At 28.3% G+C, this 20,756-nt stretch overlaps 1 long non-coding RNA gene across 1 annotated transcript; it reads right to left on the reverse strand.

Annotated features, from left to right (window-relative positions):
• Nucleotides 1-15,281: 15,281 nt before the first annotated feature.
• LOC147907031 (uncharacterized) lies at nt 15,282-20,754 on the reverse strand. The gene is made up of 2 exons (XR_015547704.1): nt 17,467-20,754; nt 15,282-17,113 (listed from the first exon to the last, which is right to left on the reverse strand). It is a non-coding gene; the product is annotated as an uncharacterized LOC147907031 (long non-coding RNA).
• Between the last annotated feature and the right edge of the window lie 2 nt (nt 20,755-20,756).

Here is a 20,756-nt window from a genome sequence, read left to right on the forward strand (position 1 = left end):
TATAAATACGATTATTTTATATAAATATTAAATTTAATCCTTCCTTGAAAAGAAATTAGAACTGCTATTAATTGAGTTGGACTTAGATTTTATTCGAGAAGTACGTTTTCTTAACGCCTTTTTTTTACTTTTGTAAAAAGGTAGAAAAGTAACCAGAAATAATCAAACAATAAATTTCTGAAACACAAATGCATTACAGTAAATAAAACAGTTATCTTATTGTTGATTTATGCGTTGTTGTTCTAATGTGCGCAACAGTTATTAAAAAATATAAGTAAAATCTAATGACAATATTGAAATATAAGTACGTATAATGAAACAATAGATATAATGTAACGATTGAATATGCGTCATTTAAGATTTCCCAAAAATTTATTAAAAAGCTATAGTTAGTTGTAAAAAGATTTTATTTCGAACGAAGATCGAAATGAGCCTCAATAATGATCAGAAAACGAATCAAAGTAACTAGAAAAGTATATTGAACGAAAAGGAAGTAGGTGACAACACGAAGCTGACGAAGGTGACGAGCGCGTTTCGTTAGAAGCTCGAAAATCGCGCGATATTAGAAAAGTATGTGGAGCGAGGAGGTCGCCAAGTCACCGTAGCAGTGGAATCCCATTTACTATGTCCCACCTCACATACACGGCAGAGAGAAACACATGGATAGCTTCCAAGCGTAAACCAATAAGAGCGCTAGCAGATTCCCCTCGCGGCAAGAAGCTCCCGCCCATTGACCAATGACCGCGGCGACAAAGTGGAGAGACGCCGTCGTTCGGAATATCTCTGATAACTTTTTGCGCTCCTAATAATTCTGCTGATTTATACGAAGTTTCTGACGCCGAGAAACGGAGAAACTCGACTCTTAACCTTTTCGTTCGAATATGTACTTTTAATAATTTTCATACATTCTATGGATGTATAATTAAAATTTTTTATTATTTATTTAATTGTAACATAATATCCGATTTATTTGGTTATTGTTTATTAATTATGTGGTATATACATATAGAAATAATAATGATTTTTTAATTCAAATTATCTCGTTTTTGTCACAGAAACTAACTATAGTACATTCTGTATGAAATAAGAAAATAGATTTTTAAGTAAGCAAAAACGAATCAATTTATTATTGGCTCTCCGTCACCCTCGCTGATTATAATCGCGGTGATCCCCTTTTTTATAGGCTTCCCACCATCTTCAAAGAACGTTCTAAAGACGGAAGAATATTTCTTAAGGGGTCCTAAAGACGATTAGTCTTATTGAAAATAGCACACACGATTACAGACAATTTATGTGTTATTGACACATTACTATGTGTAAGAAATTTACCAGTTTTGTTTGCAAAATATAAATATATTTCGGTTCCTTGCAGTTAATGCAATTTATACTCCCTCACAACTACCATGCACTCTATATTAAAGGCACCGTAATTCTCATTTCAATGGCAACCACCATGAAATAGTTATATCAACGACAACCGTGATGCTTATTTCACCCAGAAAAGAAGTTGTTTCGATTTAAAGAAATTTTCTTTGCTATACAAGTTAAAAAAAATTTCTGCAATCGTACGGAAACTGTTACAACGATGATCCATGAATTTTAATGGACGTGACATATCTACATATCAACAGTTATCATTCCAGCAATATTAAAACAACATTGCAACGTACCAACAATACCATATTTATATATACAAATATTAAAATAGTCTTACTTTTTATGTATACAATTATACATATATAAAAGGTATATGAAAAGCTATGCAAAAACGCTACATACAAAATTGTTATCAAATAAAAAATTGAATGATTGATTATATGTACGTATATTTCTTATGACTCAGTGAAAAATTTTTCATACATAAATATATGTATATAATTATATGTATATAAACTAATATTTTTCCTAAATTATGTAATAATTAATAATTAAACAATGGAATATTTGATTTTCATATTGAACTATCCATTTCCTGACGATTGTGTATTAATTATTTGAACAAATCTAATTAATAACTAAATAATTAAATATTTTTTACTTATTAATTAATAATTAAACGAAAGGAATTTGACGCATCAATGTAAAATTAAAAAGAATGATAAAAGTACTGTAAGTCGATAAAATTAATAAATTTGAATGGTAAGATAGACAAGAATCACACTTCTCGGCGTCTGAAAATCTTAGAAAAATCCTCTGAAGTATTAGCAAAGCAGGATAAGTGAGGAGGTTGTTGGATATCCTCTTACCTCCTCTTACCTCCTCGCTATCGTGCGCTCCTGTTACTCCGGATTTATTTCTCGAGATTTTCGAAGCACCGACAATCCCGATTCGTCGCCTTACCTCCTCGCTATCGTGCGCTCCTGTTACTCCGGCTTTATTTCTCGAGATTTTCAGTGCACCGACAAACCGATCCTTCACCTTACCTCCTCGCTATCGTGCGCTCCTGTTACTCCGGCTTTATTTTCTGAGATTTTCAATCTCGAGAAACACGACTCTTGTCTATCTTATCTCATCATTCGAATTTGCTACTTTATTTATTTTTATCATTTTTCGATCATTCATACAGATATCAAGTTTCCACTTTTGTTTAATTATTATTTAAAAAATGGAAGTATTCAATATATTTAATTATTTAAATAATTATTGATTATAGTTGTATTCAAATAACTTATATGAGACACGGTATCATATTATGCGCACTGAACTGTAGTATATGACAACGACTTCATCGGCGGTACTCTTTTCTTTATGGATAAACTCATCCTCACAAAAAAATGGACTATTACAAATTACAGTGGTCCCTGTTTGGCTATTTAGTTATTTATGTATTTGTTTTTGTTTATTATTTTATTTTATTTCGTTAATTATTTATTAGTATAAAACTACAAATTTTGATACATCAAATAAAAATGTTCTTCAAATAAAAAAATCTTCTTTGTTAAGTCTTGATAAATATTAATACTATCCTTATTAATAATATAATAATAAAAAGATTGCTCTATTTTTATCAAATATATTTGCAATTTGCAAGCCGTTGAATGAAGTTGAAATTCTTCCAATTGTAAATCACATTTAATTTAAAGTTGTAAGAAAAATTTAAATGAATAAAAACAAATCAACCTGTAGAGGCCCTCCACCACCTCCGCCAACGGTCCTCTTTTTCTTAGTAAACATCAAATTACATATAACAAATAATATAATTGTAGTAGAACATACTTATTATATTACATTACTTAGTTATAATCTTATATGGCAAATTATAACTAAGAGATATGTGCGCGCGTGTTACGTGTAGCTTGAAGTTTACTGGATTTGGTTTATTTTTTTTATGTATTACATACGAATTTAATATTTTTATACAATATATTTATTTGATATCATAATATAGAACATAAGGAAAGAATATAATATACTATTATAATATAATATACAAAGAAATTGGACATAATATAAAAGAATAGAATTAAATCTTTTTAATATAAAATATAAAATATATAAGTTGCTTATGCATTTTTACAATACTTTTGCTTACGCATTTTCTTTATAGTATAAGATATTTCGTAAACAAAATGCATGCATATCATAATACAAAATTCGCGTAAAATTCAAGAAAATCTGAATTCTGGTTTTGCAATAAAAATTGTTATTTAACAAATCTTTTAATCACACAATGAGTTTATTAATGGATCCTTGAACAAAATTTTAATTACGCATCTCCTACTATGTAAATAAAAGTTGTTGAATTTTAATAAACGAAATTGAATATTCAAATAAGTTAATTTAGCGAATTTTGTTTCATAATATGCGTCTGCATAAAAATGGAATATTATGAAATTTTTTAATGAAAATTTTTAGCTCGTTTTTGCCAAACATAATTACTAGTGTTTCGAAGTCTCGATAATCATTAGCAATTGTAGAGTCTTTAAATATACTTCAAACTTTTCGATCATATATCGTTAAATTAAGGTTTAATTTAGCAAAAACGAGCTAGAGGCCCTCCACCACCCCCACCTATTTTATCGGCGGTCCTCTTTTTTTTATAAATATACTCACTTGTGAAAAAATGAGCTACTAATAAATTTAGTAGTTCGTTTTTGCAGGTAAGTATATTTTTTACTTATTTTATTATTTGTATGTCTAGTCAGGAAAAAATATTTTATATATAATTATATAAAATGATATATAAATTTATATAATTGTATATAAACGGATATATTTTATACATAATTATGTATAATTTCATATGTAAGTTTATATATACTTATATGTACATATATATAATTATATAAAATTATATATATTTTTATATAATTTTATATAATAATAAATAAACTATTTTTTCCCGGATATTTTATTTTTCCACTAACTTTTTTAATATTGTCTTGTTTATTTTGTAATCCTTCATACAATTCAATATTACAATCATAATAATTGTTTACTATACAATATATAATTAGAAATACTGTTTAAAATATAATAAAAATGATAATATAAGAGCATAATTAAGAAATTGTAGTAATGCAAGATTATATGAAAACGTCGAAACATACGAGAAAAACAAGTTTTTCTAAATCAATGTTTAACGAAATATTGATAAACGCAGAATGAAATACTAACAAACAGATTACTTTTAATTATTAATTAGATTTACTTTTAATTACTATTAATTATTAATTTGCGATGATTATAAAATTTATTAATATCATGATAAAAAATAATTAATATATTTTAAGTAATTAAGATAACTATATCCAAATAACTTGATCACATCGCAATGTCATTCTGTCTTGTGCTTCTAATTGCTGATTAGAATATTATAAAAAGAAGAATTATCTTCATAGTAGAGAGCGAATTTAATTTTGATTCTACGTCAAGATTCGCAAAGAAATGCAATCAGTCAAACACCAGCGGTCTTGTTACAGGAAAGTGTGAATCCCGAATCTTTCAGAAAACTTACGATATAATTTTGGTAGCATGTTAATTACAATTAACATTTTTATTGCATTTTTAATATAATATTAAAGTTCGCGAGAAAATATATTCTGCCACACATTATTAAAAATCATCTGTCATTAAAAATAAATGGATAGAATAATTTCCTTATGGAATAATGGTTACGAAGCAATATGTTTAATAATAATAAAATACATGCGTTATTGTAATTTTTTATATGTATGAGTACGAAAATTTCTCGAATACCAACTCTTCGAGATAAATTGAATCCGATAACGGAATTTTAAAGAATTATACTTTTATATTGAAAAATTTATTATATAAAATTTAACAATATTTATTTCTCTGTATATTCCAAAAATTTTAATTATTAATACCCCGTTAATATGGAGGTACCCATTCGACTTACCTCGAATTTTTTTGTACACACATTTTTAACTAAATTCATGTGTTCACAATAATATTGTTAAAAAGAACATCAAGTATTTGATAAAAATTATCTAATCGACAAAAATCTAAATTCATTAATTCCAAATATAATCACATAATATATCTGCATGTATTTTATTATACAAAAGCATATATATACACATATATATGTATATACATATAAATTAATAATTAACAATATTCTGGAATGATGGAATGTCTCCAATACCTAAAAATGATTTTAAAATAACAGTTAGAAAAAGAAATATATATATTCGTAACCATATTTTTGATAGATCAATCATCAAAAAATAAGCAAATTATTTGTATTATATAAAATTTATTTACTGAATTTATTTACTTAATAATTTGGAATTAAATAAATAATCATTATATATCCATATTAATCACATAATAAATTCCTATTATGATTAAGACAGACTATTCCTACCATAAGTACAAGTGGAAGAATATTTAGTAAAACTAAGAAAGCGAAAATTGTAATACCCCAAAATATACTACTGAATTAATTTCGCAAATTGACTTTCAAATATATAGCAATTATAATTGCCTCATTGATAAAATCATTACTTCTAGGAATTGACGAAAAAACTCAAGATTAATTCCAAACCTCAGTACAAGAATCTCCAACAAGACATCAAACTAGACTTTGCGAATGGACTTTATGGGAGGCGACGAGGAATAACTCTCTATGATGAAAATAATTACGATTTTCCATACGAATCACGCATTCACTGACGTCCATCTGACGCGAGGGACAACGATAAGGTGTCTTTGCATATAATAAATTAATCACTTAAGATATACTTGTAATTCTCTAATATTAAAAATATAAATGTCAAAAAGCAAACAACAAGTTAATATTTAACCATTTCCTTAGTCAAAGCTCCAATCTTTACTCATTTAATAAATTTGTATATTAAATATACAAAGAAAAATTGACGATTATTTTAAATATCAAATTTTTAATTAAAAGTCATTCTAAATTATTAATGACTTTTTGATATTCAAAATAAAATCTAAATTAAAAAAGTATTAAAATGTAATATTGATAAATTATATAAACTCATTAAATCAAAAAACAATTTTTGTTATCATATGTTTCGTCGATTTCGTATAGTTTACATCAAAAAAACAACAATAAATTTGATTTACTACGACAAGATAAATGCTATCTGTACTGAAAAGATATATCCAGTATAGACATAAACATTCAATACAATAAATGTATAATTTACTAAAAATTATTTCGTAAGTAAAAGTAAAACATGATGACATTTACTTGGTTCACATAAATTTCATATTACTAATAGTATTAGTATTTAATATTATTATATACATTTATTTACAATAAAATTAATTACAATATTAACATAATTAAATAATTTATACACGTAGAATTTACAGAATTTACAAAAAGCCTAATTTCAGGGGAGCTGAAAATGCAATAAAATTTAAAATTATATATAATTTGGTATATTTTCATATTTTATATATTATCATAATTGGATATCAACAACTGATGCCAACTTAAATCCCATGCCAAATTAAATAAAGAATACAATTCAATAATTGCATTATATTATATCTATTCAAGTGTTATCATAAAAAGTTATAGAAGCAATTACGGATTCTTTATTTTACGAATTTAATATGATTTACCTTGATTAGTTAAGACTATAGCATCTGGGTTTTAATTTTTTATTTAATACATTAATTTTTTTCGAGGAATAATAATTTTAACAGAGAATTAAAGTTACTATTACTTCGCTTAAAATAAAAAAATCTTCAATAAGAATAAAAGCTCTACCTTGAAGAGAAATTGAGAGAACTATTAATTGAGTTGGACTTAGATTTTATTCGAGAAGTACGTTTTCTTAACGCCTTTTTTTTACCTTCTCAAAAAGATAGAGAAGTAACCAGAAATAATCAAACAATAAATTTCTGAAACACAAATGCCATACAGAAAATAAAACTATCTCGTTGTTGATGATTTATGTGTTGTTATTCTAATATGCGCAATAGTTATTAAAAAATATAAGTAATCTAATGACAATATTGAAATACAGGTACGTGTAATGAAACAATAGATATAATGTAACGATTGAATATGCGCTATTTAAGATTTCTCAAAAATTTATTAAAAAGCTACAATTAGTTGTAAGAAGATTTTATTTCAACGAACGATGGTCGGAATGAATCTCAATAATAATCAGAAAACAAGTCAAAGTAACTAGAAAAGTATATTGGACGAAAAGGAAATAGGTGACAACATGAACTGACGAGCGCGTTTCGTTAGAAGCTCGAAAATCGCATGATATTAGGAAAGCATGTAGAGCGAGGAGGTCGCCAAGTCGCCGTAGCAGTGGAATCCCACTTACTATGCTCCACCTCACATACACAGCAGAGAGAAACACATGGATAGCTTCCAAGCGTAAACCAATAAGAGCGCTAGCAGGTTCCCCTCACGGCAAGAAGCTCCCGCCCATTAACCAATGATCGCGATATTACACGACGACAAAATGGAGAGACGCCGTCGTTCAGAATATCTCTTACAACTTTCTGCGCTCCTAATAACTTTGTTGATTTGTACAAAGTTTCTGACGTCGAGAAATGGAGAAACTCGATTGTCTGGCTTTCCGTCTGAATACGTACTTTTAACAATTTCCATACATTCTACATGTATAATTAAAGTTTTTATTATTTATTTAATTGTAAGATAATATCCGATTTATTTGGTTATTGTTTATTAATTATGTGGTATATGCATATAGAAATAATAATGTTTTTTTAATGCAAATTATCTTGTTTTTGTCACAGAAATTAACTATAGTACATTCTGTGAACCATGAATTTTAATGGATGTGACATATCTAGTCAACAGTTATCATTCCAGCAGTATTAAAACAACATTGCAATGTTCCAGCAACATCACATTTATATTGTACACATATTAAAATAGTCTTACTTTTTGTGTATACAATTATACATATATAAAAGGTGAAAAGCTATGTGTGAAAAAATGCTACATACAAAATTGTTATACAAATAAAAAATTGAATGATTGATTATATGTATGTATAGTATGACCCAGTGAAAAATTTTTCTTATATATAATTATATGTATATAAACTAATATTTTTCCTAAATTATGTAATAATTAATAATTAAACAATGGAATATTTGATTTTCATATTGAACTATCCGTTTACTCACAATTGTGTATTAATTATTTGAACAAATCTAATTAAAAACTATGTTAATAACTAAATAATTAAATATTTTTTACTTATTAATTAATAATTAAACGAAAGGAATTTGACGCATCAATGTAAAATTAAAAAGAATGATAAAAGTACTGTAAGTCGATAAAATTAATATAATAATATAATAAATTTGAATGGTAAGATAGACAAGAATCACGCTTCTCGGCGTCTGAAAATCTTAGAAAAATCCTCTGAAGTATTAGCAAAGCAGGATAAGTGAGGAGGTTGTTGGATATCCTCTTACCTCCTCTTACCTCCTCGCTATCGTGCGCTCCTGTTACTCCGGATTTATTTCTCGAGATTTTCAGTGCACCGACAAACCCGATACGTCACCTTACCTCCTCGCTATCGTGCGCTCCTGTTACTCCGGCTTTATTTCTTGAGATTTTCAGTGCACCGACAAACCCGATACGTCACCTTACCTCCTCGCTATCGTGCGCTCCTGTTACTCCGGCTTTATTTCTTGAGATTTTCAGTGCACCGACAAACCCGATACGTCACCTTACCTCCTCGCTATCGTGCGCTCCTGTTACTCCGGCTTTATTTCTCGAGATTTTCGGGGCGTCGACGAACCGCCTCTTCGCCTTACCTCCTCGCTATCGTGCGCTCCTGTTACTCCGGATTTATTTCTCGGGATTTTCAATCTCGAGAAATGCGACTCTTGTCTATCTTATCTCATCATCCGTATTTGCTACTTTATTTATTTTTATCATTTCTCGATCATTCATACAGATATCAAGTTTCCACTTTTGTTTAATTATTATTTAAAAAATGAAATTATTCAATATATTTAATTATTTAAATAATTATGGATTATAGTTGTATTTAAATAACTTATATGAGACACGGTATCATATTATGCGCACTGAGATGTAGTATATGACAACGACTTCATCGGCTCTTTTCTTTATGGATAAACTCATCCTCACAAAAAAATGGACTATTACAAATTACAGTGATCCCTTTTTGGCTATTTAGCTATTTATAGGATGTATTTGTTTTTGTTTCTAATTATTTTATTTTATTTCGTTAATTATTTATTAGTATAAAACTACAAATTTTGATACATCAAATAAAAATGTTCAAATAAAAAATCTTCTTTCTTAAGTCTTGATTAATATTAATACTATTCTTATTAATAATATTAAAAAGGTTGCTCTATTTTTATCAAATATATTTGCAATTTGCAAGCAATTTGAATGAAGTTGAAATTCTTCCAATTGTAAACCACATTTAATTTAAAGTGGTAAGGAAAATTTAAATGAATAAAAATAAATCAACCTGTAGAGGCCCTCCACCACCCCCGCCAACGGCGGTCCTCTTTTTCTTAGCAAACATCAAATTACATGTAACAAATAATATAATTGTAGTAGAACATACGTATTATATTACATTACTTAGTTATAATCTTATATGGCAAATTATAACTAAGAGGTATGCGCGCGCGTGTTACGTGTAGCTTGAAGTTTACTGGATTTGGTTTTTTTTTTTTTTTATGTATTACATACGAATTTAATATTTTTATACAATGTATTTATTTGATGTCATAATATAGAACATAAGGAAAGAATTATAATATACCAAGAAATTAGACATAGTATAAAAGAATAGAATTAAATCTTTTTAATATAAAATATAAAATATATAAATTGCTTATACATTTTTATAATACTTTTGCTTATGCACTTTCTTTATAGTATAAGATAATTCGTAAACAAAATATATGCATATCATAACACAAAATTCGCGTAAAATTCAAGAAAATTTGAATTCTGGTTTTGTAATAAAAATTGTTATTTAACAAACCTTTCAATTACACAATGTGTTTATTAATGGATCCTTGAACGAAAATTTTAATTTCGCATCTCCTACTATGTAAATAAAAGTTGTTGAGAATTTTAATACGAAATTGAATATTCAAATAAGTTAATTTAGCGAATTTTGTTTCATAATATGCGTCTGCGTAAAAATGGAATATTATGAAATTTTTTAATGAAAATTTTTAGCTCGTTTTTACCAAACACAATTATTAGTATGTTCCAAAGTCTCGGTAATCATTAGCAATTGTAGAATCTTTAAATATACTTCAAACTTTTCGATCATATATCGTTAAATTAAGATTTAATTTAGCAAAAACGAGCTAGAGGCCCTCCACCACCCCCGCCTATTTTATCGGCGGTCCTCTTTTCTTTATAAGTATACTCACCCGTAAAGAAAAAAAAAACAGTCTACTAATAAATTTAGTAGCTCGTTTTTGCAGGTAAGTATATTTTTAATTAATTTTTTTATTTTTATGTCTGATTATTTTATTGTATTTTACTAATTATATTGCAATAACTTTTTTAATATTATCTTTATTATAATCTTTTATACAATTCACAAACACAATTATAATAATTATTTACAATACAATATACAATTATAAATGCTGTTCAAAATATAATAAAAATGATAATATAGGAGCATAATTAACAAATTAGTAATACAGAATTATACGAAAACGTTGAAAATACATACGATAACACAAATTTTTCTAAACCAATATTTAAAAATCTTTATAAACGCGAAAACATACTAACAACTATTAGATCATATTTACTATTAATAATTAATTTGCGACAACTTATTAATATAACGATTAAAAGTCATTAATATATTTACGACAGTACTTTTATTGCGTTCAAGATAATCTCAATCCTTTGATTGCGTACCAATATTACATACTCTGCCTTATAATATGCGCGTTAGTATCCGATACAAAAAAAATTAATCTTCATAGTGGAGAGCAAACTCAATGTATTTCGATTCTACATCAAATTCACAAGATCCAATCGTAAAGAAAAGTTAAGCAATTTGTTAAACACCAATGATCTTGTTAAAGGAGAGTGCGAATCTTCCAGACCACTTACGGTAGTAATTAATAATTTTGATAGCATGTCAATTACAATTACCATTATTATCACATCATCAATATAATATTAAAATTTGCGAGAAAGTATGTTCTGCCACACTAAAAATCATTTCTTATTAAAAATAAATGAATAGAATAATTTCCTTATGGATTGGTGGTTACAAAGGAATATATTTAATAATAAAATACATGCGTTATTGTAATTTTTCATATGTATGGGTACAAAAGTTTCTCGGGTACCAACTGTTCGAGATAAGCCGAACCCGATAATAACGGGATTTTAAGGAACATTTATATATATATATATATATGTACTGAAAAATTTATTATATAAAAATTTAAAATTCCTTACTTTTCAGTATTCTTCAAAAATTTTAATTATTAATATCCCGCTAATATGAGGGTACCCATTCGACTTATCTCGAATTTTTTCTATCCACACATTTTTGATCGAATTCATACAATCACGATACATTATTGAAAGAATATGAAATACTTTGATAAAAATTATCTAAGTCGACAAATATTAAAATTTGTTAAATATAATCTCATAATACCTGCATGTATTTTACATAAAAAATATACATAAAAATTAATGGTAAATAATTTTCTGGAATGGCGGGATGTCCAATACCTAAAAATGATTTTAAAAATAACAGTTAGAAAATTAAATATACACATTCGTAACCACATTTTTGTTAGAGCAATCATCGAGAAATAAGCAAATTGTTTGTATAAAAATTAAATTTACTTAATAATTTACTTAATAATTTGGATGTAAATAAATAATTATTATATATTTATATTAGTCATATATAATTTCATTTGTTATTAAGACAATATTAACATTATTAGTGGGAGAACATTTAATAAAACGAAAAAAGTGACAAAAATTGTATGCTAAAGTATACATTAAATTATAATTTCGCAACTTGGCTTTAAAATATATAGCAATTATCATTGACTGATTAATAAAATTATCACTTCCAGTAACTGTAGACGAGAAAAACTGATTAATTCTGATCCTGTATAAGAATCTCCGAAGAGACATCAAACTAGACTTCGCGAATGGACTTCGCGAATGGACTTCGTCGCGAAAAGCGACGAGGAGTAACTCTCCATGATGAAAATAATTTCGACTTTCCATCGGTACAAAACACGCAGTTATTGACATATATTGACGCGAAGGATAGCGATAAGGCCTTTGCATATAATAAATTTATCACTAAAATATACTTGTACTTCTATAATATTATATTAAAAATGTAAATGTCAAAAAGTTAATATTTAATATTTGATTAATATTTGGCTCAGTTAAAGCTCCAATCTTCATGACACTTATTTAATAAATTTGTATACTAATAAATCCGAAGAAAAATTGACGATTATTTTAACATAAAAATTTTAATTAGAAGTTACTTAAAATTATTAATGACTTCTTAATTCAAGATAAAATCCAATAAAAAAAAATTTTTTTAATTGAATATTATTAAACTTATTAAATTAATAAACAATTTTTGTTATTATATGTTTCGCCGATTTCGTATAATTTACATTTAAATTATGCAACAATTTGGTTCACTACGACAAAATAAATGCTATCTGTATTAAATTCATATTCAATACGGATATATGTATATATTTAATATATATTATATAGTAAATGAATAACTTATTAGTAATCGTTGGCAAATTACAAAAGTAAGTATATATGATAACATTTATCTGGACATAGTTTACAATAAATTTTACAATACATACTTGAAATTATAAGTACATACATTTATTTACAATACAATTAATTACAATATACAATATATAATATACAATATAACGCATTACATAATTTGGACGCGTACAGTATTTTACAAAAAAATGATTTAATTTCAGATAGCTGAAAAATCAATAAAATTTGAAATTAATTAATTTTATTTTTATTTTTATTTGATAATTGGAACGGGATGCTCTGATAGGAGAAACTGGGATCAAAAGTAAGTGTTACAACTTACCCTTGTTACTTTTGACTTCAATCTTCCCTAATTAAATAAAACTTAAAATTATAATTAAAATTTTATTCAATTTTTAATTCCTCCTTTTCCAATTATCAAGTACGTACATTATGAATGTGTATTATTTCTGCCTTCTATTAATTATCGTTCATACCTACACCATTCCTACCTATTCATACTTATTATTCCTACCTACCCGTTATTTTTATTTATTTGGTCCTATTCCGGATATACTTATTTCCACAGTGTTTACCTATATTAATTCATAAATGAGCACTAACCGCGAATATACTTCAGTTCAGACTGCAGAGCATTTTATCAGAGAAAGTGCTTTTCCAATTGTTGTAAAATTCTTTAATTAACGATTGTTTCTTGCTTTGGTTGTTTATGGCTTTTAAATGTCTAAACTCAATCATTTAAAGAATTTTACGACGATTGCAAAGTTACTTCTCTCCTGACTATGATCAATGTCTCATAATGTTCTAATCGCTGCTGATAAACTTCAGGTGGATGCATCGCTGATTATATTAATGGCGATCATACATGATAAAGGAAATGGCTGCTGCAGCAAATTAGATGGTAACATATGGAAGAGCATTTTTTTTAATTGGCTCTAGCAGGGCCCAAATTTAAATTTCACCGGGAAATTTTTGGTTTTGCCCCTGTTTAAAATTTTTGGAATTTCGTTTGAGGAATAAAATGGCCGGAAAAAACAAAGCTCCCCCATTTTACCATTATTTTAGTACAGCCCATTTTCAAGTACTAATAAAATAAAAATGGGGAATAATTTAAAACAGGCTTCAATTCTCAAAATACAAAAAAAATTAACAAATATTTGATAAAATTTGGGGGCAGTAACCCAAACGCAATTGTGGAAATTAAAAAAATTTTAAAAAACAAATTTGGGTTTGATAACGGCGATTTCATTCAAAACGGCCGTTTTTTTTTTTGTTTATTTTAAACCTTATTCAAAATTGAATCGCCAAGCGAGAATTGCCCGAAACCTTACCCTTTATTTGGGGACACACCCATCCTTAAAAATCGAAAACCTCTCTTGTTTTTTTGGCCAAGTGATCTCCCTTTCTTGTTCCTTTCCATTTTGGTTTCATTCCTCAACAAGGAGAACTACTCCTTTTTGCTGCCGGCTAACATCGCCAGGCAATAAGCGTAAAGATTTTACGCTTTCGATGCGCGAAACACGAACGCGTCGCGAAGGGGCAAATATTAATGAAATGAACTAAATATTAATATGGATAATTATCAATAATAATTATAATAATAATAATTCCTTTATTATATAATCGCGAATAAATGTCGCGATTATTATTGTTTATTCGCATTTATTAAAAAATTAAAAATATAACTACTCGATTAAACAAAATTTTAATTGAAAAATCTACACGACAACAATGCTTTGATTTCAAGAGTTTCGAATATTATGAAACTGAATTAAATTTCTTTATATATAAACTTTATAATGTAATCAACAAAACTTTAATGTAAAAGTAAATGAGAGAAAATTGCTAAATCGATTACTATCCAACAAAATTCCAAAAGGTGCATGTACGTATTTTTAACGATTCGAACGATTCGTTGCTGAATCTCATCTCAAAGCATGCGGAGATGAAAAATTCAGATGGACGATGTAAGATCCGAAAGGAATAATTTTCCCTCACGTCAATAAATATATCCTTATTGTATTTTGTATACTATTAGAATAATTTTTTGTATGATTTATTATATCAAAAAAATTAAATATTTTAAATATGCAAAATCTTAAACGCGATTTTAAAATAATTATGGGATAAAATTCTTCTATTTCTTGGTATAAAATGTATTTTGGATCTTACATCATGTTACTACTTTAACTGGTATAAAATCCAGTTACTACATATGGATAAATGATAAAAGATCAGGCTACAGTCAGTGCATTGAAATAAACAATAATAATTAATAACCATAAAATATCTCTTATATAAAAGCGAGATCGATATTATATGCGTTACATCAGAATTTTCGTTGTTATTTCATTAGTAACAATGCAACAAAATAAGTATAAGTACAATAGAAGGAATTTAAAAAAAATAGTACACATTATACATACATCTACATGTGTATGTAGATACTGCTTTTCTGCACCAACTTGTATAAAACTTAATCCTGAATGAATATTTGGGAATAGGGTAGATAGGAAAATTAATAAAATAATATTTGTTTGTTACACAGTAACAAACGCTTTTCCATGTTATAATATTTATAGATAACAATTTCGTTCATTCTACTATTTTATATAAACTTTATATGTTTTTATTTTATGTATTTCATATATTTTAAAAACGAATATTTTATTCTTTTTTATTTTTATTTCCAAGTATGTCAGGATGTATTCCCAGGAAAGAGTATTTTATATATAATTATATAAAATTATATAAAAATATGTATAATTTTATATAATTGTATATAAATGGACATTAGTCTCATGTGAACTTTTATTACTTTTCATTTTATTATATAAATGAACATATTTTATATATAATTGTATATAATTGTATATATTATAATTGTATATATGTATAATTTTATATATAATTATGTATAAAATATGTCCATGTATATACAAATATATAAAATTATATATAATTTTATATAATTTTACATAATTATATATAAAATATTTTTTCCCCGAGTAATTTAATATTGCATAAAACATGACATAGAAACAACCTATTTTTTATTATATTTTTGAGCTTAAATTACTTAGTAAAACCGAGCTTGAGTTACTTCGTATCAAAGCGTTTACGTATACATTAACGTATAAATTTACAATTAATAAATAAAATTTGAGCTAAATGAAATAATCTTCCTGAGATAAATAATTTTACTTTATTCTTATAATTAAATTAACGAGATGTTGTGTAAGAGCAGTGGCAACATATAGGAATAATTACATTGAAAGAAAAGATTGGTAGCTACAGCAAATTAAATGATAAAATACAGCATAGCATTCTTAATCGGCTACAGCAGCCAATTTTTGGTTGCATTAATTAATCGAAATCCTATACTGACATTGCGACATTGCACAAAAATTGGTTGCAGCAAGCAAAAATTGCTGTTGTAGCCAATTAAAAAATGCTGTGCCATATTTTATCATCTAATTTGCTGCAGCAGCCAATCTTTTCTTTCAGTGTAGAAATAACTCAAACTGGGTGTGTGTAACGTGACATTATAAAAACAGTGCATGCACAATATATTCAACAATAAGAAGGTATCCAGGATTAAGTTTATCCTAATCTGTTCTAACTTATCCATTTTAAGATTAACGGATGTATGCTATATATTTATCCGTATATTTTCGTTAAATTAATGCATATATGCATTTATAGATATGCATCTATAGATATATACGAGTATAATACATTAATAAAATTATCACACATCCGTTACCTCAATAAAAATATTAATTCGTCACTCACCGACCCGACGCGCAACAGCGGAGTTAAATCTGCAACGTCGCTACGATGATTCTGTAACATAAAAATATAAAATATAAATTATAACAAACTATAAAGAACACAAACAATATTTAAAAAAAAACGCAAAGTTCTTTTAAAATAATCATTATAATTTTCAAAATGTATAATTTTTATAAGCATCGAATTTTTCAATTCATCATTGAGTTAGATTATGTTTATAAAATAATTATACGTTTTTTAAAACAGATCTTAAAAATTCGTATATATGAAATTTCAAAATAATTTCAAAATAATCCTTTTTCTAACTATCATTTTTAAATCATTGTAACATAAAACGACTCCAGAATAAATAGAAGAAAGATTGATTTTAAACTGATTTTACATAAGTAAAAAATGATATTTACCGCAAGGTTGCTCCGCCGGTGCCCGATGCTTCTCCTAGACCTCTTCCTCCTCTCAGAATCGGGTTGACATCCTCTCGCACAGGACACTCGCGTAAAAAACACTCGCGAATAATACACTATAAACGCGCGCGGACTATTCATTTATAAAGTCTTTCGCGCGACACTGCGGCACTCCACGTTTACAAAACCCATGACAGGATTGCTATTTCGATCGGTGGAATTAACACCACAAGTCGACGAGTACTCGCAAAACACACGGTAAACGCCAAACAAGGGTTAAGCCCCACACGAAAGAAGACGAAATCGATCGTATCGAGTCCCTCACCTCTGGTTTACGCCTTACATCACATTTAACATTGACTCAGTCATACGCCCTAACTGCTAGTTCTAGTGGGACACAAGTGGTGCTGTACCACGAGCGATGCCAAGAGACTGGTAGACGTGACAAGCTCCTCTAATAAGAGTAAAGTTGGTACCATCGCCGATTGTCTAACAATCTAGACAATTCAAGAAATGGGTTCCAACCCCTCGTCACGAGCTAGCCTTTTACAAGACTACTAGAGCTAGGCTCTGACTGAGTCATATTAAACGCGTGAATCATTTAGATGCTGATAGATAAACGCAGAGAAATGAGCGCCCTGACCAGAGTTGTACAACTCCTTTTTGAGCGACCCACCAGGACGGAATTCTGTAACTCGTTATGCAATCGTTATGTGCTCATAACAACTGCGTAATCCGGATAACAGAATACACGCCCAGAGACGAATCCGAGCCAATCGATTGTTTCTTACCGCTAAGGGCCGAACCGTTTGTCGGCAGACAGAGCGTGTTCCTCAATCAGCCGACAGCAACACGTAGTTGCTAACCGCGCGAACACAACACCATGACGAAGCGTGTGACATTACGCGGCCGGCATCACCTCGTGCCCGGGCACTTGGCGTGAGAGCATTGCAGTGACCGTGACCACTTAAGCAACGTCCCAATGAGAGTTCCGCTTTCCTGTCGAAACGTCGAAGATGTAATTCCATCGTCGAACTAGAATGCCATTCGAATGGGTTTTGTTAAAAGTCCATTAGTCCGATAACTTTGACGGCACTCCCGAAGCAAACGCGCGACGCGACGAACCGGCTGCGGTTCGTTCACTTTCAATTAAATCGGCGGACGAGGGTACGTTAGCTTCCCCGTTGGATTTTTACACGAAGAGAATGATTTCACTCAATATCTAAAAATTTATCTAGATATATCCAAAAAATTTTTAGAAACTTGAGAAAAACCGTTCTTTTCGTGTAAATATCCTCTGGGTACTGAGCCCTCTCACCACGTCAAGGTGTACCCGTGGGAGGGAAAATATCATCTGAAAAATGTACAGCTATTATTTATATTACTATGCAATTATCGGCTGACTTTTAGAAATGAATATCAAACACAATTTGTCATTGCGAAATAAATTCAGAGTTTATAAAAGGACTGAATCTCTTATTACGATGTTTGTAAGATATAATTAGAGTCAATGAACTAGAGATTAATAAAAAAGAGAAATATTTCTTTTACTACCGACAAACAGTTTGAAAGTTACATTCAATCTTTTATCATATCACGAAAAATGCAATTCATAAAACGCAAAATTAATTAAATTGTTAATTACGCAAATTATATTATTTGTTAAAGTAGGAATCGCATAAATTACGTTACTTGCATGAAATTATTAACGTAGCTTTTTTATGACTCGTGTGATGATCGTTCGAAGAATAATCGAGATAATACTCAAGCGAGACAAAAATGTTACATTTAACAAAAATAATTATCGTCCGTAATTATTGCGAAATAGTAATAAATTCTATTTTTCCATCTCGAATCTTTTATGAATATTAATCGTGCGAGCTAGTAATCTGTGAGTATTCATAAAGTATAATGTTTCATATTATCTAGCATTTGTCGCGATTATGTTTGAAAAAGAAATGTGAAAAAGAGCAACGCGCGACGTCTACTTGCCTGTACGAGTTTCGACAATGGAATGCTGCGTATGATAACTTCGCGTATACGTGTCGCGCCCTTCCTCACCAAAACAATCCCCAAGGTTGCGCGCCGATCATCTAACTATCGAAATATTAATACATATTACAAAATCAGTAAAATAATCTAGTCGTTATATTTTTAAGATTCTTCGATGAATAGGCTTTATTGCACGATCTTTGCTTTGTTTCTTGGATTCGTTACGCGCACAACTCATCTATATCTTAGATATTTAAAATTGTGTTACAATAACCGATTAGTTTAAAATAATTAATTTATTGTTACACGAAATCCGCGCAATGTACGCAATATTTTTAACAAAAGATTGACGCATTTTAGCTTTTCGTTACTTTTGAATCGTAATCCAGTAATTCAATAAATCTAAATTTATCGTATGCTTTTGATCAAAAAATAGAGAATGATATGCAAAACCATCAATGTGCTATCACTTATGACCATTAAAAAGTACCGGTTTAAACGTGATAATTCGTAATTTTTAAACTATCATATATTTCGATGCTTACTTCGAGTGTGCGATAGTATAATTATACGAACGGCAGTCGCAAATTATGAGCACTGATCAATTTGCGTTCGTAGATATTTAATTTTCGCGGATTAATACGACACGCGGAGCGTTTTGTACAACGTGTATCTCGCTTCGAGGTCGCCAAGCGAATGCCGAAATGATGACGTATAGTCAACCACCACGCCGAGCGGCACGTTCTCCCACCCCTCGCCGTGTAGATATCACATTATTGTGAATGAAAAATATTCACGATTTATTCATTTATATTTTACATAATTTTAACAAATATCGTCGTACATTTCGCGCTTTGCTTTGTGGCATCTCTGGCACTAGTTTAATCCTACATTATTTGTGCGATTCTTTTTATAAATGTAATTGATAATTATTCGCGTGTGAGATATTTTTGATATTCTAACGGTATATTATATCTGAATTTTCATTATACTTTTAAAATATTTTAAGTGATTTATACTTAAACAAATTGATAATATTCTATACATTCTTTATAAAAATATATATGCAAATTTTTTTAATATTGCGAAACAATTTGCGCTCAATACAGCTTTGGTTAAATGTATTAAATATCTTGTTAATCGTTATTATTTAATTTTTCAGCTAAAAATTAATTTAAGACACTACTATACTGCAAATTATTTGTGTTTCAGAAATTCTTTAAACTTATGTTTAGTACCAATAATATCATGGCTTGATAAAATAACTATTACAAATTATTTAAAATAAAAAATATAAA

Source organism: Acromyrmex echinatior, chromosome 16, assembly GCF_024713525.1.
Source record: "Acromyrmex echinatior isolate Ae372 chromosome 16, ASM2471352v2, whole genome shotgun sequence".
In the NCBI taxonomy this organism is placed as follows: domain Eukaryota; kingdom Metazoa; phylum Arthropoda; class Insecta; order Hymenoptera; family Formicidae; genus Acromyrmex; species Acromyrmex echinatior.